Source organism: Mastigoproctus giganteus, chromosome 4 (genome assembly GCF_048544385.1).
Source record: "Mastigoproctus giganteus isolate SK-2022 chromosome 4, ASM4854438v1, whole genome shotgun sequence".
Classification (NCBI taxonomy): Eukaryota; Metazoa; Arthropoda; class Arachnida; order Uropygi; family Thelyphonidae; genus Mastigoproctus; species Mastigoproctus giganteus.
The window spans coordinates 78,508,860-78,534,847 of NC_143578.1; the positions used below are offsets into that span (position 1 = coordinate 78,508,860).

Consider the following 25,988-nt stretch of genomic DNA (forward strand, 5'->3'; position numbering starts at 1 on the left):
GAGTCTCTATGCCAAAACAGGACCGCATTTTGAAGTGCTTATGCCTTAAAAACCGTAAAGCTTCTTTGTCTGAGCTGAAAAGAGAATGGGAAGAACATACAGGAGTGGTAGCAAGTGCAGTAACGGTCAGAAGATGCCTCTTCAAAAATGGACTTGTAGCCCGACGTCCTAAGAAGAACCCCTCCTCATAGAAAAAATGAAAAAGGCCCGATTCATTTGGTGTAAGGAGCATGTCAAATGGACCCCCCCCCCAACAGTAGAAGTGAGTTATTTTCTCGGATGAGAAGAAATTCAACCTGCATGGCTCTGATGGGAGACAAACGATTCGCTGTAGATGTAGTGAAGAATACCATCCAGACTGCAGTTTATAAAAGGCTCTGTAAATGCCGATGGATACCTGGCTATATTGGAAGGCAAACTGCTGCCAACCATTAGAGACCATTTCAACCTGCCAAGTAACTGCATCTTTCAGGACGACTCTGCTCCTTATAATCGGGCCAAAAGAGTAAGTAGCTCTTGTGTAGTTACTTTAGCTTCATTTCTGCATTAGAGATTCGACAGTAATGTGTTTACATTTGTTACAGGTGAAAAAATGGTTGGAAGAATGGTCCATTAGAACTCTTTGCTGGCCATGAAACAGCCCGGCCGGACCTGAATCCTATAGAGAACTGTTGGCAACGTATTGAATCTGCTGTTGCCAGAAAGAAACCAAAGACCTTTTGTGAACTTCAAGAAGGCATAATTAGTGTTTGGAACCACAAACTATCAGTTGATTATCTTCAGAAATTGATTTTGTCAATGCCTCGACGGTGTGCTGATGTGATCAGGGGCAGAGGCAGATAAACTAAATATTAGTTGCACATGGTGAACTTTTCATTTTGTTTTCCATTTAAAATGATAAACTGAAGCAAATTGAGGGCTTCTGATAACATTTCAGCCATAATTGTCGTGTTTACCAAAACTGTTGTATAAAGGTTGGAAATGCTCATTTTGGAATATTTTGAGAGCACCTGTCAAATATTACTTAGCTTTGCCTTAACTATTAATAAATATCTTTTGTTTATATTTCTATTTGTGATGCTATGTTACGTATGCTATGTATTAATGATGCTATGTATTAATGTTACGTACCATTGCAAAAAAGGGTTAGAAATGTGAAATTCCTAAGTGATGTACTTTCTTTGAACACAGTGTATATATAATGAAAATGGATTAGATAAGTGTATGGGTAGGAGTGCTGACCTGACAGATATAGTTACAATGTAAAAAATTAAAAGTGCCTGAAAAATAAAAGCAGATTACTTAAAAAATTATAAAAATAAAATTAAATGAAAATATATAAATGGTACTAAATGCTGTAAGTCCTCAGATTTTAACTACATCATCAAGGGCCGGTAGCCAAAACCATAGGAAACACAGCAATAAGCAAGGCCTCTGTTTCTGTTATGATGTATACGTGGCAGACAGAAAAAGCAAGCAAACATATACATCTTAGCCAACCCGACAGAAGTTCTATGATCACAGACTGAATCAACTGAAGGCAAATTGGATGAGACTGCTGCTCCCCTGGACCTCTCTCTCTTCCAGTGGGAACTGTTCCCACTGGAAGAGAGCTGAACTCGAGGACCTATTGAAGGATTCTAACAATAGAATCACAACTGGACCATGATGAAAAATCGTCATTATCTGGATGAAGCTTGAGACAATTCTCATAGAAACAAATGTTCAGTGTGAAAGAGCCAAAGCAAAACTTGAGCCTTTTATGGCTGTAGGAGCCATAAAAGCCAGCACGCTCCTACCTACTCAGAAGTGCTGAGTACTGCAACATTTCATTTTCATTTATTTCATTTATTTGTACACACACAATTATTACACATTACACATTATTGTGTATATATATATATATATATATATACAATATTTACAAAAAGATATATATACAATTTTATATTTATTAACATTCTCGTTACATATATATAAGACATTATATTATACCTCCTGGTGCACTTTGTACGTGTATCCCAGAGTCAAGGGTGGCTCCTAGGCAAAAGCCAATCTCCACCTAGTTCATCTGCTTTGGCATAGAACCTCAACAAATCTAGCCTAAAAACATGTGCGAGGTATTTTAACACCGCCAATATAAGACAGCTCTTTTCCGGCGCCCTTCTCTAGGCCTGGGTTTACGTTATGTATTTGTGCCGAATGCACAAGTCCCATACCCACCACAGAGAAACAATCGATTCCTTCAGCCCCTAACAAAAAGAAGAAACTTCTACTGGATGACCACATCTGGTCATCCTAAAGCCAGCCATACCAGAGACCCACCGTACCAGTGAAGATCTCGGTAATCAACAATCTTACCGAAGAATTTAAGACAACCAAGATAAAATCAATAAGGAAGACCCGCAACACTGGAGTCATAATTGAAACAGAGATGCAAGAAGATGCATATTAAATTATTGCAAATCCCAAGGTGCCCACCCTCAGCCTTCTTGCGGAGGCTTCAAGGAAAAAGGGCCCGAGTATCCTAATCTAATGATAGTGAAAGCAACCCTGTCCCGGCCCAGCTGACAGGTGAATTTTACAGTAGAAAACTACAGCAGGCTTCCCAGATACTGACCCATCCCAACTCGTCACACCAAAATATCAAACAAAGGCCAGAAGCGGAAATGTACTTATGCCTGTGGCCTGGAAAATAATCAACCAGGAGACAAGGATCTATATAAATTGGGGCAGCCACTGCTTTAGGGAGCACATGGCTTTGCCAAAATGCTTTCGATGTTGTCAATTTGGTCATACCACTCACACGTGTGCACAAACCTCCCCAACCTGCAGGCACTGTGCAGATATAGGCCACAATTATAATGCTTCCCCGAATAAATCAGCACCACGAACATGTGCTAACTGCAAAGCCCTAAAGCTACCAGCTGATCACTTCATCAGGGAGAGCAACTGCCCTGCACATATAAAAATCGACATTGGCTCCATGTAGCCGAAGATGGATCCGTGAAATGAAAAAATACAATTTAAGCTTCATAAAATCAGTTTTATTTTATTCGGTATTTTCATTTACAATCAACAATGTTTGTGGTAACTAAAGTAGGATACACAGTAGAAACAATTCAAACTATTAACATAGTGATTGAAGACCAAGTCGATTTATGAACTGTCATGGCACAAGCTTCAACCAAAGGAAATTGAATTCTTTTGCATTTAAGCATTTTGCTTTTGAAATATAATGTGGCAGAACGTCTCGTAATCTGAGTCCAGCCAGATTTTAACATACCATGATTGACCTTGTGTAGCAGATTTTGTAGGATCTGATACAAGTTTAAGATCAAATGTTGATTCCATGAAGTTGAAAAATGGAGCATTTTCAGGTTTCTTAACGTCAATGTTGAAATCACCCACTGAAATTATTGGGATCTTTTGAAAGTTGAATTTCCTTACAACTTTAGGTATGTCTCCAAACTTGGGCATATAAATCGCTAGATTGGATATTAAGAAAACTTTAATCTGCTCCAATTAAGTGAGAGGTAGAATGTTACAAGCAAAGTCTTCTGTCCATTTATTTCAACTTCAGCTGCACAAATTTTGCCACAATTATCTGTACCAGTCATTTGCTGTAGCGAGTCTGCATCCACAGTAATGAGAATTTGTGGGGTACATTTTGTCGATTCAACTTTATTGTATATCACAACACCACCAGATCACACAGGTCTTTTGAATTGTGTGATACGTTTGTATCCTCGAACAAGATTTTCATTGATTTCAAGCCATGTTTCATTTAATGCCAAGATACTGATTCCACGAGAATCGGATCAGTCGCAATGTTTTCACTATGAAGTTTCAAAATACCATTCTGAAACTCGACAAAGCAACTTGATCCCAAAATTATAATGTGGTTGTATAGTGTTTCCAAACAATGGCTATTCAAACGTTTCAATTCAGTTCGAAGATCTTGCATCTTAAGTGCATTACAACAGTGAATATGGTAGAACGTAAAGTCGTCTTTCTGATTTCTGATGTACAGGCCATCAATGCTTCTAACTCTTGACAATGTCATGTATACCAGTTGCTGTTCGAGTCTGTTATCGTAATCGAATATGATTTCTTTGAAAGTTCCACCCCGAGATTTATGAACCGTCATGGCACAAGCTTCAACCAAAGGAAATTGGATTCTTTTGCATTTAAGCATTTTGCTTTTGAAATATAATGTGGCGGAACATCTCGTAATCTGAGTCCAGCCAGATTTTAACACACCACGATGCGACAATGTGTGGGTGAGACTTCAGACAACTCTTAGTTCCAACATTCTTACTTTCAAAACGTAACCACAATCTTTTGATTTGTTTCTTCCATCTCAACGTGCTGTAAAGTTCCGATCGCTCCATTGACCAAACCATCCTCAACATCGATGTTTGTAGTGATCATGTAAGGTTTTCCAGTCGATGGATGCAATACATACGGCAAACCTCTGCTTTACTCATTTGATGCAGTTTTGTTCGCATACTAATCAACTGTTCATGACTCTTGTAATCGGTGAAGTGATTGTCAGTTGTACAATCGATGGTGGCGTTTCCTTCTAACGCTTGAGTGTCATATTGAACAACATTGGTGTTACGAAGAAACAAACGAATAGCATTTGGTAGTTGTTCCATGACAAAGTCTCGTGCTCTAAATCGACTTTCGATTAACTTCTTTTCTTCAACAACTAACGTTTCGTTGTTTCCAATATTAGTTAATATGCTGGAGAATACATCACTTTGTATCATCACTTGAACCAGTGGAATGAAACTGAGAGACTGCCACAAAATTGCACCACCGACGGAATTCTTATGAGGCTTGAATATTTGCCTTGCATTCACTGGCGTCGATCGATTTGGTGATTTAGATATATTTTGTGGAGATTTGCAATTGAATTATTCAGTGATCTCTTGCAGTCTGGCATTGATTGTATGCAAAATGTCAGCTCTGATCATGCTAACTTCATCGATGAATACTGCTTGAACGTTTTGAAACATTTTGCACCTCTATGTAACATAGAGGTGCAAAGTTTCTCGAGCAAGACCACCATGTATTCGCGTCATACCAACTTCGAACGCCGACTGAACTGTAGTACCATTGATCACTTTGGCCGCCTTCCCTATCGACATGCAGGCGACGAATGTGTTATTAAGCGAGTTGTACGCCTAACTTAAGCGATTGCAAGTTTCATCATAATTTTCAAGGTAAACATCTTGCCACAGCCTGCTGGACCAGTAAAGAATATTTGAAGCAGTGTTGTGTTAGCTCGATCTGTTATTCGAGGTATAACTTCAAGAATCAACTCGTGTTGTTCTCTATTTGTCATTCGAACCAACTTGCAGTAATCGTCGCTGGTCATGACATTATCTTGCCGACATACCAGCGGATAGTGAGTTTGCCGAAATCATTTCAATATCATCATTGTTCTCTTGAAGTCTGTACTAGCATCCTCTACAATTCGACTTTGAACATATTCCTCGCATTTTGCTCAAGCATCCACTTTATCATCCATTTTGATGCAAAGTTTTCTACAATACTCTAATGTTTTGTCAATATCGATGTCCGGCTCGTACTTTTTGCAGCAATTCATAATGTACTCTTCATTTTCATTTATATCTGAAGAAACTTGTTTGAATCTAAGATATCAACCATTTCATTTTCGAAAGGCCAGTAGAGTAAAACCATCTCACATTTATACTCTGCCAATTCAGACATTTCATAGTGGCGATACCTTATGACTCATCTGTTTTCAAGGTTTACTTTGTCCCTTCACAACATTGCATTTCGCAGCAGCGAAATAGATGACCAATAGATGGAGAGCTCGGTCAGCAAAGCTGACCGAGCTCTCCGTCTATTGGTCTTTTCTCGTATTTCTGTATAATATTTTCATTCCATATGTCGGTAGAAACATCATCGAGATTCTACTGACATGTGGACCAGTATCATTCACTTCTTGCTCTTCTTACTTTTCTGACACGTGTGAGGCCAAGTAGTTGGAATGTACACAACTTCTCTACTAGCCTCAGCTATTGGCTGACGAAGCAAATGCCAAGCTGCCTCTTGCAAGCTCATTTCAACGGTGTTCAACATTTTAATGCTAACGCATTCTAACACGTTGGTGTAGTCTTGATCTGGATACTCTTCTTGCAATTTTATCAACTTGATGCAAATGGCTTATGCCTCTGTTGGTTTTGTTAACATATTCTACAATGTATGATGTGCATGAACGTTCCTCGAGTATGAAATGTAAATCCATGTTCGAATTTAATATGCCAGTTATCCAAAGATTGAAGTTATTCATCCAAAGTTGTTGTATTTCTTTTCATTAGAATGGTAGGTCTCGTCAATCCTGATTGAATAAAATCCAATAAGTTTTCATATCCAATTTGTGCTCTTCTAGAAACTGCTCGATGTATCGTAATGTTTCTCTAAAAGATCTTTCTTATATGGTTGAAAATGTCATTTGAAACTTGAACGTTGATTGTCTTGTGTGTTCATTCGTATTAAAACTCAAGTTTGATCCATAGGCCAATATGGAATATTGAATCTGTATCGATCATTCTTCTTGAAACAAGTAAATGTATGCTTGTGCACGATTTGAGTAAGAAGTCGGAAGATCCAAAGCATCGGCACTGCACAATTCATCTATTTCTACAGTCTTTGGCATATCTTCCAAAAATAATACTTTAGGATTGTTTTGTAACCACAGCAAAATGTGAGCATGCAGACTGCCACAATGCAGGAACTCTATACGCTTGAAGAAATCGATTAATTTGAATTTCCCAAAAGGATTGTACCTTTTCAATTGCAGTACATGCATTATAACGTCAACTAGCTTATTGAAGTATATTATACACGTGACTGGATCCTTGTTAACTAGCTTCGTACTGCAATGCTGTCAATTCTTTCACATTGGATCATCAACTTCTGTATCTTCGCTACTGCTTTAGTCTGTGAAGTGTTTTCAAGAGATGTAGCCAGCGAACCTCTGTCGCACTCAATGTCAGAAACATGGTCGGTTTACCAAGTTGTCTGATCATAGCAACGACAGCTTTCTTGCGTTGTGATCAGTAGTGTACGGAATTTGGAATGGATCTGAGAAATGACAAGTTACGTTCGCACATTCTTCAACAAATCTTTGGTCTTCTATCATGTTTTATTATGTTGGGAGTTTCTCCGACGCATTTGAAAGTGAAATATAAACCTTCAGTTATTCTCGAGCGTAAAATTTTCATTGCCACGTATAGAATATGATGTGGCAGTACTCCTCAGCTATCTTTTCGTCTTATTTTGTTAGTTGCCATCATAAACAGAGTAACATGTAATCCATCTTTAAATTTACGTGGATGGCCTAAGTATATCACTGGAAACGACAGTTCCTCAGCATGCTCCTCGTAAACTATCGACATCGGTTGATTGTGTTGTCTAGGAGCAATCGCAAGATATCTGTCTTCATTCCAAAGTAAAGTGTGTTGCTGTGCTATAAGTAATTCGATGTCACTTTCAGACGATGTGATCTTCTCTACATTGTCTACTTGTTTAAGTTAAACTAAATGCAGCAAGGCATCAATATGTTCAAGAGTATAAATTATCTATATAATATCGGTATAAATACACCATAGATAACTCTTAAACAAAAAACTACAATAGTATTGTAAAAAGAGCATCATTTTATCTGTATCTCATATTGTGTACCTTCTTCACACGTTGCCATGTATTGCTTGCACTACCTTGAATAAGAAGCACTTCACTAAAAGAGAAGACTTATTACTTATTCTCAGTAAGAATAAGTGCTCTTGCTCGTGTTTACACTTACAACTCTCTTTTGCATTCCACTACCATCTTTGGTGCTTGCTTTTCAACATTATATTTTTGTGATTTTGTCGAAATCTTTGAACATGTTTAGTTAATGTAACTTTCAGCATTGTCACAACTTAACTAAATGAAACACAACCACACTGCTCGACAAATGCAAAGTAACTGAACGAAGTAGTTACTTTAATGAGTTGTTCACTCTCGAAAACTAAAAACCCGATTTGAAATCTAGTTATATATTCCTTGTAGCGCTCTCAAAGGGCAACAATTTTGTTGCTTACTGTTTTTGTCTAAGATTTATAGTTTTCAAGATATTGCAAAAAACTTGAAATGCTCGAATTTTTTGACTCTCTCTCTCAACTTTGCATCGCTATTACTCGGGAACCATAAGAGCTACATCAAAAACTATTTTTAGATGTAAAAACTATGTTTCCTACTGAACAATTTTGCTGCTTAATGTTTATGTCTATCTGTCATAGTTTAGAAGTTATTGAAAGTGACCAAGGTGCATCGGCAAATGCCCAAAATGTGAACTTTTTAGTTTTTTCGAAAAAAATTATAATAAATATCAAAATTTCTAATTTTTTCTTGCATATTCATTGACGGCATTATATACCCAACAAAATAAGTATAAATTGTTTATTAGTTTCGGAGATATAACAGCAGTTAGATGTTTCACTTTTCGTGACAGCCTGAGCGCTGTAGGGTATCCCAAGCATGGACGTTATTGACGTCAAAACTGAAGCGTGCTCAACAAGTAAGAACCAATTACAGGGACTCTCCCTAGATACTTAAATACAAACATAGTGAAATTCGCCTAACACAATGCCCAAAGGGCAAAGGCTGTAGCAGTGCAACTGAAAAAAAAAAAAAAAGGCTGATGAGGACAATCTTGATGTCCTCTTCTTCCAAGAACCATATACCCATAGTAAGGTAGTGAGAGGCTATCCACTCACATACAAAGTTGTTCAGCATGACAGAGGACCCCCCCCCCCCGTAGCCAGGTGGGAAGGAGCAGCATTGCATAGTACACATGCTTCTTGATTAGATCGGGGTTTGAGCCCGTCACCACCAAATAGTACACACCTGCATAAAGAATGGGCTGCCTGTGCCCACAATCTCCCCACTAGGAGAATTTTGTGCAATCTCTTTATACTGTCGACCAGGAGAAGACATCCTCCCTGCAATTACTTACTTGCAAAACGTACCTCAGGAGCTCCTCAATGCCAAAATTATCATAGGGGCTGATGTTAATTGAAGGTCGCCAGCCTGGTTCAGTACTACCACAGAACGAAGTGGATCTAGGAACAGTCAGAGTCACGAATAATTTCTCACCAACAAGTGCATAGCAATACTCAACCACCTGAATAATCCATCCACCCTTTCAAGCTTACTATGGGAAGCCACCATAGATATTAGCCTTGCAAGCCAATCTATTGCCAGACACCTGTCTTCATGGAAAGTCAGATGACTGGACTACCTCTGACTACAGTCATCACTTTTCAAATGCACTGTGCTCTCAATCGACAAACATCTTCAGAGTAATCCTCAACAGATTCACAGTGGACAAAGTCAACTGGAACCAATTCAGGGAGACTGAAACTGCCCAAACTTTCAACCATGCAAACCTCTCACTGGATCAACACCAAACATGTTATTGTCACCATCACCACAAAGGCTGCAAATACAGCCATCAGAAGAAGAAACCATCTCTAGGTGCTCTTCCTTGATGGTGCCCGGAGCTCCAAAAGTTACAGCATGAAGTGAACACAAGATGCAAAAACTTTCAGCTTGCACGCAGATCCTGGCTGGGGGCTGAGGTGAAGGCCCTCAGACGACAATACCATGAGGTCAGAAATGAATATACCAACCTCATAAACACCCAGAAAAGATGATCATAGGAAATGTTGGTCTTAGCTACAGGAAAAAAGTGCTCCTGGGGAGTAGTATACAGGATCACGATGAACAAGCTCCCAAGAGGAGAGAATTACAGCTACCAAAATGCCTACACCAAAACATGGCAACAATCAATCGATCAACAATATCTTGGATGTTACTTTCCAGCAAACTCCAACCACCCTCTCCCAGGAAGAAACACATCTCTGCCAGGACAACATGAACTACAACCCCGACCACCAAGAGGATCCATTCACTCAAACAGAACTCACACTGGTAGCAGCCAAGTTACGAAATAAGATGAAACCCGGCGAGGATTACCTTGAACCGGAAATCATCAAAAAGGCTGTGGAATTCATCCCGGAAACCAAACTGAACCTTTTCAACCACTGTCTCTCTACTGGTTACTTTGCCCTGGACTGCAGATCCATACGGGTCAGGCTGATTCTAAAGAATCCAACAAAACCACCCAACCTCCTGGAGTCTTACAGACCAACAGTGCTACTATCAGTGCTGAGCAAATTGTTTGAACACCTACTCCACAGTACAAAAGAACGTCACTATCTCAAGGCAGGCCCTTTTATCATCCAAACAGTTTGGCTTCTGGCAAGGTTGCTCTACCGTTGATGCCCTGGAACGCATAACACATGCAGCAAAAAGTTGTAACTGCAAGTACTTCTTGGTCATCTCTGTATATTTTGCCAGGGCATTTGACTGACTATGGTGGCAAAATGTCCTTGGCAGGCTCCAGGAGGATAGCATCCCAAATAACCTCTACTACTGAATTCAAACCTTCCTCTCTATTAGAAGAATCTCACTAAGTGCTCCATACTACCAAGTCACCCATCCTGTCTTCTGGGGGTGTCCTCATGGTTCAGTGCTGGGACCATTTCTTTAGAACATAGTGGTCGACAGCTTCCTCAAACTGGATCTTAACGGGGTGGAGGCACAGGCCTATGTTGACGACCTTGTCCTGCTGCTAGAGGTGCGAGGGTGCAGCTGGAGACGACTTGCAAGCCGGGCTGGTGATGTCGTGCAAATATGGGTGCAATCAAAGAAACTAAAGATATCAATCACCAAGACGTCTTCAATACTCCTCAAGGGCTCTCTCAACATACAAAGACCACCACAGTTTATAATACAAGAGAAAACAATTAAATAGTAACAGAAATGAAATATCTTTGACTAGTCCTGGATAAAAATTTGTCCTTCACTCCTCACCTCAGCTAGCTCCAAAAGATAATAAAGAATTACTCAGCTCTGATTGCTAGGGTTACACAAAAGGAATGGGGCCTGAGGAAGAGGACCCTTTCCCTCTTCTACAAGGCAATCTTCATACCGGCTCTATCATACGCTGCTGGTGTCTGGTTTGCTAAAGCAGTCACCATTGTTAATAAGAGGAAACTGGAAATGATTCAGAGAATCATTCTACTTACCATCTAGAGCGTGCTGCACCGTCAGATGCATGCACTTCAGGGCTCGGTGGGGTCCCTCCCATTGGACCTGAAGATTGTGTGCCAAGAGCTGCTCTACCAGCTCTCTAAAGGAAGATCAGCGACTTGTATCAGCTTCACCACTGATCCAACCAACACTAACATGGAGGAAAAAAATGTCTGATCACACACCTTCAACAAACCTGCCAATCCAGAGGATCGAGTCAGCCAAAGGCAACATAACTCGGATGTTTATCCCAAATATTTCACAAGTCTATCCTCAACAGCCAACTTGGCTCTCATCTGGTCTCTTCACCACCTTCCTGCTGACAGGACACAGCTCCTTTAATGACAAACTGTTTGCCTTTGGCATCACTGAACTGCCACTATGGAGAAAATCAAACACGGACTCACCTAACATATGAGTGTCCATTCTACAAGGATCTAAGGTGTCTCCTCATTACTGAGATCCACTGCAATTCAAAAGACCAAGGACAATTCATGTTGCTGGAAGAAGAGCACTATAGGGGTTTGTTCTTGTTTGCACAGGAATTATTCACCAGATTAAGAACACTACCACAACCTCCTTAGAACTCATGCTCAAGTCTAAACAGACAAACTCCAAATGATGATCTTGACTTGCAGGAGTGGTGCTTGCTGATTCCTGAGTAAGATATGGATGGATGCTGATGCCTGCTCTTAGTGACTGGCCTCAGCAATCTGAACTCCAACCAAACACAGGGGTACTTCCACACACCTGATAACAGGCTTTTACTAACTCTCCCTAACTGTCAACACTATAGCCGCATCTCCTAGTAACCTTGGCTAGATAGCCTGAAATGGACTAAAGACTGGATCGGTGACTCCCAAAACTACCTAATGAAAGTGATATACCGAGTATACACTCCTAGGACCTGCATCTAGCACAGACAGGCTCCCATGGGATTCCGACCGCGATGCAACTACACTCAATAGGAGCACCAAAAATCTGAAATGGAAAAGTACACACATCTGGCTGCTCTTCACCTTGACCAACCAATAATGCCACTGGACTCTTCTGTTTGTTTGTTTATTTATTTGGTTTTTAGAAGCATTAGCAACAAAGGCCATATTGCTCCGGGGATATGCGGTGGTCATTCCCTGACCTTTCCACATCCTCCGTATTTGGTGGTCATGGGCTCGAACCACGGTCTAATCAAGAAGCGTGTGCTGCGCACTGCTGCTCCTGTCCACCTGGCTACGGAAGCTTCTCCTGGGTCTGGCTGGTTCCATTGATATTGACAGCTGCAGCTCTGCTGCATCCTTGCCTCTGGCAATCCAAAAAGGGGTGCCAGAGGCAAGGATGGACACGCTTGTCTGGCTCACTTTTTTCCCTTTCCCCGGTGGGGGGATGGTTCTTCCGTTCTCTCCCCACCTTCTTTTCGCCTGGTGAGGCATGGACCTGCCTCACTGACACATCTGGTGTTATCTTCCCTATTGACCACATATTTCTAACTTTTACCCCAGTCTTCAGTAAAAAAAAAATTTAAATTCCAAATTGAATTGGCCCATTTGCTTATCGCTCCAGCAGATTACCCCCTACATTCCCATTATTTCTGGTCCACTGAAATTTCAGGATATTAGGTGGCAGGGCCTGCCAGTGTAATACTTAAATCTGCTGAGTACCTGGTATGCCTCCATGGGGCCAAGTGTAGGCAACATTGGGTCCAACGGCTAAATGGCCAGATAAACAACGATACACAACACTACAAATATACAAAATTCATACTCTTTTCAAATCTTTGGCCTTCCCAGTGAATTGGTTCACCAACAATGAAAGCAACACAGAGATGGGGGAAACCCCTGGTGCCACTAGACATCAATACACTTTACACTTTACTTACTAATATATATTTGTCTGTAAAAGTATGTTCAGAGACCAATTTGAACATTGTTTGGGGTTGAAAATCCTGGAATATCATGATATCCAGATGTTTAGCACTGTTGACTGTCTTGTCCTCCTCCTCCACCCGAGATTAGCCGACTAATCCTGGATAAATGGCAGGGCCTGCCAGAGTAATACTTAAATCTACTGGGTACCTGGTATGCCTCCATGGGGCCAAATGTGGGCAACCCTGAGTCTAGGGGCTAAATGGCCAGATGAACAATGATACACAACACTACAAATACAGGCAATTTCTGCTTTACAAGTTCCCGGGTTTACGAAGTTTTTTTGTTTTTTTTTTAAACCCAAGTATCAAGTATCAACAAAATCGAAAATATGAACATTATTTGCATGAAACAAATGTTAAACATTCATAAATACTGCATTTTAAACCACATAGCTATACAATACAGCGTTCCCCACTTTACGATATTAATCCTTTCTAGAGACACTGTGAAAATATCGTAATAATGAAAATATCGCAAAAATTATTGTAATGTGAACCCAATAACACATTGCTTATGCATGCTATTGAATTTATAAAGAAAAGAGATTCTCTTGGAAACAAATGCCTCTTGAAGCATTTCTGAAGAAGACGACGACTCCTTGTGCAACAAACCAACGAGTGCCGAGCCAATAATAAGTGATCAACGAGTGTGCATTTAGTTGATGATGATGATGAAGAATAAACATTTGTAAGTCATAAATAATTTCTTTATTATTATAATTTGCTTCATTTTACAGGCTACATTTTGCTTTCTTTGGATAAATCAATCATTGTTTAAACAAACTAATTAGCTAACTAATTTCATTGTTGAGAATGTAACCCCTATTTTTTACACTATATCTATGGGTAATAAATTCAAGCGTGCACTAGAAACAAATTAACTTGTAAAGTCAGGAACAACCTGTATACAAAATCCATACACTTTTTAAATCTCTGGCCTTCCCAGTGAATCGGTTCACCAACAATGAAAGCAACGCAGAGATGGGGGGAAAGACCTGGTGCCACTAGACATCAATATATTACACTGTACTTACTAATATATATGAATTTTGTCTGTAAAAGTATGTTCACAGGCAAATTTGAACACTGGGTTGAAAAACCTGGAATATCTAAATTATATCCAGATGTTTAGCACTGTTTACTGTCTTGTCATGAAAGGGGGGGAGCCCTACTCCTCCACTTGAGATTGGCTGACTACATCCTGGATTGGAGAGGAATTCAGAAATTCCTCCAGTTCAACGGGAATTAAACCCAAACTTCTCTAAAAAACTCCATGGAGATAGAGATAGAGAGGTCATAATCCTGCTGTAAGCAATTGTAAGACCACATCAGAACACGTATGGAGACCTAAAAAGATGCTGATCTTTAAACAGTCCAAAGATAGGCAACTCAGATGGTGAGACAGTAATAGTAGTATCAGTATTAATAGTGGCAAATGATGCAAGAAAGAAAGCTTATACAGCCTCAGGCAAAAAAATCCATATCCTATCCATACCCTCCAACAGTTTGTCTAGTTCTTCCTAAAATTTCTAGAAACTATTCACTTCCACAACAACAACAGCTGGAAGCTTGTTACAGCAATCAACCACCTGAATGCAAAATTCCACACATCGATCCTTTCTCAATCTGAATTTATGCCACCACATATGCATATTGTCAGCAAGAGGAAGAATCCTATCATCACTGAGTTTCCTCAAGCCATTCAAAGTTTTAAACACCTCAATCACATCACCTCACAGGTGCCTAATCTCTAGATGCTGAAATTTTCAGAACTGACGCCTTTCTTGAGAAAACACTCCTTTGTGCCTCCTCACAAATCTCGTGCCTTTCTTTGAACCCATTCCAGCAGCTTTACATCCTTCCCAAAATGAGGCCACCAGACCAGTATGCAGTACTCAAGATGTGGACTGATGATTGCCTTATACAATGGGATAATCACCTCCCATTGTATAAGGCAAATTTGCAAATATCCTTGCAAAATTCCTGAAAAAAACCCATGTGCTGTCCTGGCAATAGGGCTTACAATACCAGGATCTCGTTCGAGCCCGTGACCACCAAATACGGAGGATGAGGAAAGGTCAGGGAATGACCACCGCATATTCCCAGATCAATATGGCCTTAGTTGCTAATGCTCCTAAAAACCAAATAACAACAACAATAACAACCAGGATTTCGAATACCAGGATCCTGGTCATTTTTTTTACAGTATTGAAATGCTGGTATTGATACAAAAAAAAAAAAAATACTGGTTTTTCGGTACTAATTTTAAAAAAATAATTGTTTATATTTTAATCACAAAGGTTATAAAATCACCTTTATGTGATTATGACCTCCTTATTTCTACTAGCAAATGTTCAATAAATCATCGATAGGACACCATGCAACGTTGCAACCTATCCACAATTCTTCGACAACTTCATGTCTGACTGTATCGTAACTTCCAAGTCCTGTTCCTCCACTACTGACTTTAGTTCAACTCCAACAAGTGTATAAAGTTATTTTGGGGTTGCTGTTCCCCAGATGTAAGACCTTGCATTTTGCTGAATTAAAGCATAGCTGCCACTTTTCTGACCATCCTGGAAGTCTATCTGGGTCACTCTGAAGAAGCTCTGTTTGGTGGCGATCATTAACTAGTCTACTGATCTTTACATCATCTGCAAGTTTAGACCTCACACCCTCCATAGATGTCATTTAAGATGATCAAAAACAACAGTGGTCCCAATACTGATCCTTGGGGAACCCCACTTCTTACATTAACCCAATCTGAGGAATAACTATTTATCACAACCCTCTGCCTGGTGCCCTCAAGCCATCGTGCTATCCATCTAAGGATTTCCTATGATTCCAGCCTGCTCCAACTTATAAAATAACAACTCATGTGGGACTAAGTCAAATGCTTTGCTGAAATCCAAATAAACAATGTCGAAATTATTCCCTAAATCCAGCTCACGAGTGACCTGACAAAATGGCTAACCAGATTTGTTAAATATGATTTTCCATTTACAAAACCATGCTGTGTTTCCTACAGAATTCCATTTCCATATAAATGATTCTGAATTCTACTCTTGATCATTGCCTCCATAATTTTCCCTACTACTGAAGTTAGACTGGCTGGTTGGTAATTTCCCGTTACACTCCTAAATTGCCTTTATGTTCCAATTTACACCAATCCAACAGAATCTCTCCTGAGTCCAGTGATGCTCTCGTAACTACCTTAATGGTTCAATGCCGCCTCACTTGCCGCCTCCTTTAAGATTATATGGTATATGCCATCAACCACAGGAGCCTTACTTGCCTGTGGGCACGAAAGTTCTCATTAAATAATCATTTGAAATTTCAACATCATTAATTACATTTTTTTCAACTTCACTTTCATAATATCTCATTAACACAAAGGTTTTTTTTTTTAAATGTAAATATGGATGCAAAGTAGCTGTTGAGTTCATCTGCAACTTCAGCTATGTTATCTAATACTATCCCACATCAATTACATAAGGATCCAATCTGATTTGTCCTTTTGTTCTTTGCATTTATATATGCAAAGAATTCCTTAACTGCACTCTTTGCACTCTCCCTCCCAGACTCAGTAAAGATACTATAGTGAAAATTATACTTCAAAACATCTTTCTCCTTCAGAAAATGAACATAATTCAACCATGAAGACCAACATGGAACAGAACATCAGCATTCCACAAATTCTTTCCAAAATAAGAAATTGCCTGACTCCAATGAGATTTTAAAAGATGAACTTGAGTCGGAAATTAATTTTTGCTAAAAAAGTTCAAAGCCTAGAAAATATGAACTGAGATCGTCTACGATTATCTCAGTACAATAGTACCAGAATAGAATCTGAAAGGGCGTTTTCTGCCGCTAATCAAATACGTACCAAAATCAGATCCACTTTAAACGATCATTGATTGCTTATGTTTCTTAAGAGCTCACTTTATTCAGACAGGTAGTGTGGATGCTTAAACATAACTAAGCTTTGCAGTAACAACATGTATTTTTTTTTGTTTTTAGAATAACTGTATTTTAATGATTTTTTCAGAATATTTATTATTGCAATAAAAGTTTATTTAAAACATGAATTCAAGTAATTACAGTACTTGTTTTTTTCTTACTTTATTGTGATCAAAATTCACTGAGAAAAACATTTCTTTTTGGAATACCAGTATCCGGTTTCATAAATTAAAAATACCGAAATACTGGTATTAAGATTTTGACCGGTATTGTAAGCACTAATGTCCACTGCTCAGAGACCTTCACATTAGAGTGCACAATTACACCAGGAACTTTCTATTTTCCACTACCTCAGTGTAGTACCACACACGTGATAAATTACTCTGAGTACTGCTACCCACTTGCAGAACCTTGCATTTGTCAATGTTAAACTTCAATTGCCATTTCTCAGCTCATCTGTCTAATTTTTTTAAATCTTGTTCCAGCAGCAGCAGCAGCATAGATACATTACTGTCATTAACCACTCTGACAACCTTTGTATCATCCGCAAACTAGATATTAAAATTGATATACGCTCATCAATATGATTAGTAAATACAGAACAGAACAATGGGCACAGCAACAAACCTTGTGTTACTCCACTAATAACATCCACAAAGAGCAGTGTCCACTGATAACCACTCTCTTAACTTCTCCCACACAACGATCTCTATCCATAGCACCAATTCACTGTTATGGCCCCCTCCCCGCCCACTTTTCACCTGGTGGGCCCTGCCTAAATACTATCACTGCTCTTAACAGCCCCCTCCCACAGAGGGTGGGCTTCACCTGCAGAGATGCCCCTCTATCCCCTATTCTTCTATTTTCTGGTGGAAGTCTCCCTTTCCCCTAAAATGCAAATTATCAACCCCCACACTCATTTTCAATAAAAAATTTTCCTTCCCTTATTTTTTTTCCTTCTCTTTCTCCCCCTTCTGTTTTACGTCTCTTTGGGCCCTCTCTGGAAAGTATAGAGCAGGGTTTATACCCTGCCAGAGACTTAAGCAATCCTACTGCCTGACCCAGCTTTACATGGCGAAAAAAAGGCTACAATGGAACACTGATCTTCCAAGGGCCCAACGGCAAAGAGGCTAGATGAACAATAGACCAACAAACCCGACAACTTCACTACACAGACCACACTATAATCTAAACCTGTCTAGACTTTACAGAGTTTGTAATGCATCACAAAAGATCATCACGGAACTGGTGGAAATCCCTAGGGCTGCAAGACCTGTAACACTATACACCATATGTCCCTTCTGTATACATTGTACTCCCCATATTCAAATTCTGTACCCCTTATGTCTAAGTGACACCACTTAGACATAAGGGGTACAGAATCTCTGATATCCCAACAATGTCTGCATTTGATGACTTGACTAGCACTTCAAATTCAAATTTATTTAATGCTCCATATGAGGAAAGACTTCAATTATGTGGACTACAGAGCTTGGCAACCAGGCACCTTAGAGGGAACCTGATTGAGGTTTATAAAGCCCTGAAAGGGATTAAGGCAGAATTTTCACTGTTATAAAGAACTGTGGAACTAGGAGCCATAAATCAAATTACAGGGAAAGAGGTTTAGACCAGATTGTAGAAAGTTTTCTTTTAGGCAGCAAGTTCTGTTCTGTTTATTGATATTCTGTTTCTTCTGCCTACCTTTTCTGTAGATACTTCCATGGACACTGCTCTTCTGAATTGGCTACTATAATTCCTCCTCTCTCTCCCAAACCAGTCTGAACATGTGTCACAACCAGTCAACATCCTTTTATTCTCCAACTTCAAGCTCACTGAACTAACTTTTTATTCTTCCTCATTTATTCCTTCTACTTCCATTTTCTGCAACAATCTCCCTTCACACACATTTCCTGAAAATTATAATCTACAGCTATTCAAGTCTAATGTCAACAAGTACAAGTATCTTCTTTCATCTTTTCAACCTTCAACATACACACAGTCTCCACAGGTAGTTGAGGCTGACAGTTTGAAGAAATTCAAAAATCAACTGGAAAGTTAGTTACATGAGGAGAGAAATGCATACTTTGTATTTTCTTATCTACTTTTTAATCTTTTTTTGGCTGATGCAGAAAAAGTCTGTGGCATCCTTGCACTTTATGGTTAATAATAATACTAAGTGGCATACTGCAATACTGTGCTGAAAAAATGCAATGGAGAACTTCCAGAAATGGGAAAAATCAAATTCACATTATTATTTTAATAGCATTGTTATTATTTTTAACAGCATTTTTATAAATTTTAACAGCATTGCTCTGTAAGTGAACACTATAAGTGTTCATTTACAGAGCAATGCTCTGTAAGTGAACACTATAAGTGTTCATTTACAGAGCAATGCTGCTAATGAAGTTGGGAGAGCTGATAGGGTTTGTGAAGCATTCAGTGTAGCCTAAGAAGATCAATGTGTAATGTCAACACTTCATTCGGCCAGATCAGCATACAGAATATTTTACAATTTCATTTGAAGCTTTGGAGCTGTATGCATATTAAATTCAGATTGCACAAGCACCTAAGCCAAACAATCAACCATTTAAAAAAGTTTTTGCTGTGCTGTGATTGTAGATTGAAATAACAGAGTTCAAGTGGCTTAAATTCTGCAGAACTATAGATTTTGGGCATTGAAAACTTACATGCTGTTCAAGAGTGGGAAGTACAAAGTTGAATGTGTGCTGTACAATTCTCAGTTACAAAGTGATCAGTCCTTTCTTCTTTTAAGAGTACAGTCAACAGTGCAACCATCTGGATATGATTTTGGCTATTTACTCTATTGTTGGAGAATTCATGGATAACTCATTTGTAGGCCAATGGATTGGATTACCAACCATCCACCCCACTTGCCAAGATATAACTCCTCTGCATTTTTCCTTCTAAAATTCCATTAAGAACAAGTGCCTCATATACTACAGTTCAATCTGTGACTGAACTTTGTGTGCATATCAATAAAACAGTTGCCCCTGTAGTATCACAGGTGCTGGACAAGTTAGCATGAAAGTTCAATATCTTTTCAACATCCTTCAGGCCACAAATGGAACTATATGGAAAACTATTAATCTATGTAAGGTACAAAACTTTTGAGGTATCCTTTCAAATTATTGAAAAAACTTCAATCTCTTGTTGTGGAAGTGAGTAGTTTGAATAAATTCAAAGCAGCACTAGACAAACTATTGGGAGATGGACAGGTGATGGGGAAGGGCGTGTTTTTTTTTTTTTTTTTTTGGCTGATGTATATAAGCTGATATATATGCTGTATATAAGCTTGATTTCTCAACATAATTTTCCATTTTTAATATTAATATTAAATAAAACAAACCATTTATCTTTATCTGGTTTAATTTTCTTATAAATAAAACAAACCATTTATCTTTATCTGGTTTAATTTTCTTTTCACAGAAGTCTGTAATGTGGTGAATAATATTTTCCCACCTTGTATATTGCAATAAAATACAGTTCAGTACAGTATCATTCTGTGTAATAATAGGCACTAAATTATCCAGAGTGTGGGGCAGAATACAGTGTACAATGCTTACTGAAATCATGATGCCACATAATTTGCTAAGATAAAAAATAATTGATCTAATCTTGGATGAATTAAAATGAGTTACTGATTAAAATCTGTTTCAAATATATTAAAGACCTCATCTTCCTTATTTCCTCAACAGACACTAAACATTTATGAGCACACTTTAAGAAATTAAGTAAAAAGAGAATTGCCATATTTTCTAAATGATACTGCATCGTAAGATGCACTATATTTTAGAAGGCACATCTTGGAAATAAAATCACTTCATTGCATATATTTGAAATACAAATTTGCAACTGTCTACTAAACAAAATGCCAGTGTAGAACAAAGCTTTTATTCATCACAGAAGAAAAAAAGATCGATAGTGCTATCAAGGGCACTATCGATCTCATAATTCCTGAAATACTTGGAAATTTTCTTGTGATTCACTCATTTGCATACATGTGAATCAGCTGGTTACCTGTTTGGGTCAAATTGTGATTCAGTGCCTCCATTAATTTGGTCCACTCTCCACACAGGATATTTTAAATGGTTTATTGAGACATTCAATAACTGTATTTTGTTAAGGTCACCTAGAATCACAACTAACTCCATGTTTAATTCAAGAAACATTCTTTTTATTATCTCCATTATGTGGATCTGAATTGGTCTCCTCCGAAAGCACTAGCTTTGTAGGTCGCATAGGTAATTTGACCATATGTTCTATAGCCACTTTATCAGGTACAACTGATTAATAGCAAATAGGACACCCCTTTATCTCTTAAAACAGTCTGGATTCATCACAACATGGATTCAACAAGGTTTTGAAGGTGCGGCACAGGGATACTGGTCCGTGTTAACTCAATTGCTTCCCACAATCAATGCAAACTGGATGGTTGTGGATTTATGCTCCAAACTGCTTATATAACCTCATCCCACAGATGTCCAGCTGGATTGGACAGGACACTGCAGAGTATGCTGAATTCACTCTCATGTTCCTAGAACATGAGAGTTATGCCCAACTCTGGTCTTGGTATGTGGCACAATGTCCCATTGAAAATACCCATTCACAGATGGATACACTGCTCAGCCATGAAGGGATGTGCCTGGTTGGAAACAATATTCAGATAACCTGTGGTACCCAAATGTTACTCCACTGGTAGCCACTTCAGGGGGGGGGGCTCAGTGTACACCCACAAAAACTCCTTGCACTATTACACCGCTATCACCAGCATTGATACTTTGTGGGATGGATCCACTGACTAATGCTGTTTTTGCCATATTCTGATCTCTCCTCAGCATTATAACAGAGTAAGTGGTCTCAGCTTGTCAGACCAGGCCACATTTTTCCAATCCCCACTATCCAAGCATTGCCATTCCTCAGCCCACTGTAACTGTACTTTCTTGTTTTTGCTAAGAGCAGTAGAACCAAGTTCAGTCATCAGCTATGATATCCCATTTGTAACAAGGTTTTACCAGTTGTGTGTTCTAAAATTCATCTTTGGTAACCAATGTTGTAGCAGTTGTTATTTGATTGACTGTAGCCTTTATTACCTTGCACAAGTCCTGTCAGTCACCATTAACTGGAGGTTATTCGGTTACTGGTGTTACCAACTTGGTAACACCTGAGACACAGTTATACATGAAAACACCTGTAGGGTTGCAGTTTTAGAAATACTCAAACAGACACGTTTGGCATCAACAACCATCAAAATCACTTAAATCTTTTGCTTTACCCATTCTCCAACCCATTGATCCATTCTTTTTTTGAACTGTGCAAGTACAGCATCCTTATGTGTATCTGTTAAACTGCTTTATATCCCATGGTACTAACATATAATGCTATTACTGAAGAGGATACTCCGCCGCATGAAAAACGTTGGTATACCTAATAAATGTGGCCACTCAGTGTATATGCCTTTGGATCATAAGACATAAGGAAATTTTAGGCATTTTCCAGGAATAAATGTGTGTGTATTATAATCAGGAAAATACAGTAATTTAAAGGAAATGAGTATACTTACCTCACAAATTTAATTTCCTTTACTGATCTGAAAAGTGTTAGTTTTTATAACACTATTTATCTTATTTAATTCATCTTGATGGAATGAAAGGAAACAACAGATGTTGCTTCCTGGAAGAATTTTTACACCTGGGTGGATATAGAGACAAATTTTTTCCCTAATTTTTTCTCAAAATGGATGGTAGTGAAAATCACAATACTGCTTAAATGAATGCCACATCTGAGAAAATTTACTATCACGTGCACATAGATTAAAATATGATGGCAAATATAGTCAATGGTTTCAAATATTTAAAAAAAAAATTATGCAAAACCACACAAAAAATTGTTTTTACTTACATCATGCTCATGTTTTTTTGAAGTCTGATTTCCCAAAAACCAACCTCTAGAATCATGCAGAAATTAAAAAAAAAAACAAAAACAATTATTGAATTTCTGCCTTTCTAATATCTTTTGTTTATAATTTTAAAAAATTCAAAATATTTTTTGTTATAACATTGATATACAGTAATATTTGAATAATTATGATATTCTCTCCCACCCACAACAGTTTTTAACTTAACCCAGTGGTGGTGGGTCACTATGACAGGTGACCCTTGAAAATGACATTAACCATTAATTAATGATTAAAATTCCAAAATTTTTTCCTACCTTCCTAAATACAGGAAAGTAAAAAATTTTGCCATCCTAAATTTTCTACCTTCCTACTATAGGAAGTTAGAAAAACTTAATTCAGAAACTATGCAGTAAAAAACTAACTGCAATAGTTTCTGAGGTGATGTCTTTAGGGTTTTTGTACAAAAATTACATGCAAGAACCAGTCAGATGACCTGCCACCATCTTTGCAATTGTTTAACATTCTGTTTGAAAAGTGATATGGTACTGGACAAGCACCAATGCTGTAATTGTTTAATAGCTTCACGTTACTTGCTTTTCTTCTTCCACTATCCAATAAACACATACATATAATAAACACTAACAGCTTTATCCTATTTGTTTTTGAAAGATTTATTGTTTTCATATAATAAAGATGTGAACATAGATATTTTCTCAAGATTGATGCTACAGTGTGGGAAGCAAGATATGTAGTTTCAAATTTCTGACACTGTGAAGCATGCTAAATTTGAAATAAATTTGGAAATAAACCTGAACACAGAACTAATAGTACTGAATATATCTACCACATTTTTAAAAAAAATTTTTTTAATAATATTTATATACATAAGCAGAAATATACGTATATATGTATTTGAAATTTCGTGCACTTAAAATTAAAAGGTCTTTTAAACTGGAGAATAGAAGATGCTGATGATTCTTTTTAATGTCTAAAACATTTTTTTTTGGAATTGTCAGCTAATTTTTTTTTTTTTTTTTTTTTAAATTAAAGCTTAAAAGCTACATACAGTAAGTACTGCGTCTATTAAGAAAATATTAAATTGTTTGGCATTGATTGAACGGAATTACAAAAGCCTAAAATATTTTCCAGGAATTAAAAATAAAGTTTGGCACCAGTCAGGTGACTCACTACCATTTATGTCACAGTTTTGGGTGTCACCACAGCCAGGTTAAAGTATCAGTTATTTCAGGCACTTTTTCTGCATCAGCCAAAAAAAATAAAATAATAAATAATATAAAACAGAACATTCACACTATTCCCATTCTCATATGGTGACCATCTAATTGTTTTGAATTTAATCAGAGTCAATGCCCCTGCAAAATTGCGAGGCAACTTATTCCAATATTCAACAACACACTTCCCATAAATGAAATATTGTGCATCAGCCAAAAAAAAATATAAACTAATAAATAAAATAAAACAGAACATTCACACTAATCCCATTCTGATATGGTGACCATCTAATTCTGTTTTGAATTTATTCAGAAACAATACCTCTGCAAAATTGCCCACAATTCTTAAGCCATTCTCTTCAGACATATATCAATTTGCATTCATCACTAACATAGTTGCCCTTCTTTGAACCCTCACCAAAAGTTTAGTCTCCCCCCCCCCCAGGTGCAGTCTTCAGACCTGACTGCAATATTCCAAATGCAGTCTAACCATAGTCTTGTCAAGAAGGATAATGGCATCCTTATCCCTACTGCCAAAGGTCCTAACAAATCATGGTCAGGATACAATGTGCCTTCCCAGCTGGCTGTTTACACATGCATGTTTACACATGGAAAATTTCATATCGGATTGAATTGTAACACCTATCTTTTGCATCTTGAATCACTTTTGGCTCCTCCCCCATAGCTTGCATATGAGTCCAAGATTTGTTCTCCAAATTAAACTTTAAATTAAACCTCAGCAGTAAACTTTAGTTACCATTTTTTGAAACATGTATGCAACTGATCCAAGGCTTTTTGAAGCATCATGTCCTGGCATGAATTGCTAACTGCCACAGATACCTTCATCAATATCATTTATGAAAATTAGAAATAGGATATGACCCAAAATCAGACTCTGAGGGAAGCCACTTGCTACATTGGTCTACTCTGCTCTGGAGACTGTCTAATCTGCTCATTTATGAAAATTCTGTCTTCTATCTTTTAGCCAGCTTGCAATGCAGCACAGGATCTTAGCAATGACTGTAACTCCAAATTCTTGCAGTTTATATAGCAGCCTTCCCTGAGGGATAGTATCAATATCTTTACTAAAGGTCTAGATATATAATGTCACAATTGTTACCTGCATTCAACTTTTTATTAACTACATCACAGTATTCATTAAAAAGTTGAATGGCTACATCATAATAATTTACCAAATTGGTCAGACACAACCTCCCCTTAACAAACCCATGGTAGGATCTATGCCATTATTGTCAAGATGGTCATAAATCACATCCTTAACCACAGACTCCATGATCTTCCTTACCCGCAAGTCAAACTCAATGGCTTATAGTTGTGTAACTATAATACTGGAATCAACTTTTTTGATTGGGGAGAATTGTAATTAGCAATGCCAGTGGAAGACGATCTTCCTGGTTTAAAGATGATCTCAATAACATTCCTAGCATTTAGATACATTCATATGCAGCTATTTAATTGTAATTGAATTGATATCATCAACTGAAGGTAGTTTTCCTAACAAACACTTATCTGAGATCATTATATTACTTATTTTAAAGCAACCTAATTCCTTATCATTCCCCAAAGATTCAAGCTTGTTTTCAGCATTAAATATCATTGAGAATTATCTGTTCAACTCACCTGCCATTTCTACTGGGCTTTCTTTGAACTTTCAACTGCAACCATTTAAGAGGCCTATTTGATTTACTCCCTCTTCCTTTTCTGTGTTCACCAGCACACACCAGCATTCCCAATCCTCATTATTAGTGCTTTCTCA

General features: G+C 38.1%; 1 protein-coding gene across 2 annotated transcripts in view; it reads right to left on the reverse strand.

Annotated features, from left to right (window-relative positions):
- The window catches only part of LOC150086857 (GRAM domain-containing protein 4-like), a 216,734-nt gene that overhangs the window by 174,666 nt on the left and 16,080 nt on the right, over nucleotides 1-25,988 (reverse strand). The window contains exon 2 of one of the 2 annotated variants that reach the window (XM_090371631.1): nucleotides 22,982-23,027. The gene's annotated coding sequence lies outside the window, so the exon portion shown is untranslated. Of the gene's footprint in view, nucleotides 1-22,981; nucleotides 23,080-25,988 lie in introns of those variants that run through there. The other variant, XM_090371632.1, reaches the window with a different exon arrangement.